Here is a 305-nt window from a genome sequence, read left to right as displayed (position 1 = left end):
ACATGCAGTTAACTTGGAGCATCATACATGTACTTGTAGGGCTTGGCAAGTGACTGGAAAGCCTTGCACCCATGCTTTAGCTTTCATTGCTAAGCTGAGTAGGCAGGTACAAATGGATGACTTAGTCCATGAGTACTTCTCTGTGGATAGGCTCAAAAAGACATATGAATGCACTTTCAACCCAATGACATCCAAGGATAGATGGACACGTGTCAACTTTGACTACAAAATCCATAAGCCTATACTGAGAAGGAAACCAGGGAGGCCAAGAAACTCTAGAATCAAGTCCTATGATGAAGCAAGCA

Source organism: Panicum virgatum, chromosome 6N (assembly GCF_016808335.1).
Source record: "Panicum virgatum strain AP13 chromosome 6N, P.virgatum_v5, whole genome shotgun sequence".
NCBI classification, from domain to species: Eukaryota; Viridiplantae; Streptophyta; class Magnoliopsida; order Poales; family Poaceae; genus Panicum; species Panicum virgatum.
This window is presented reverse-complemented; position numbering follows the sequence as displayed.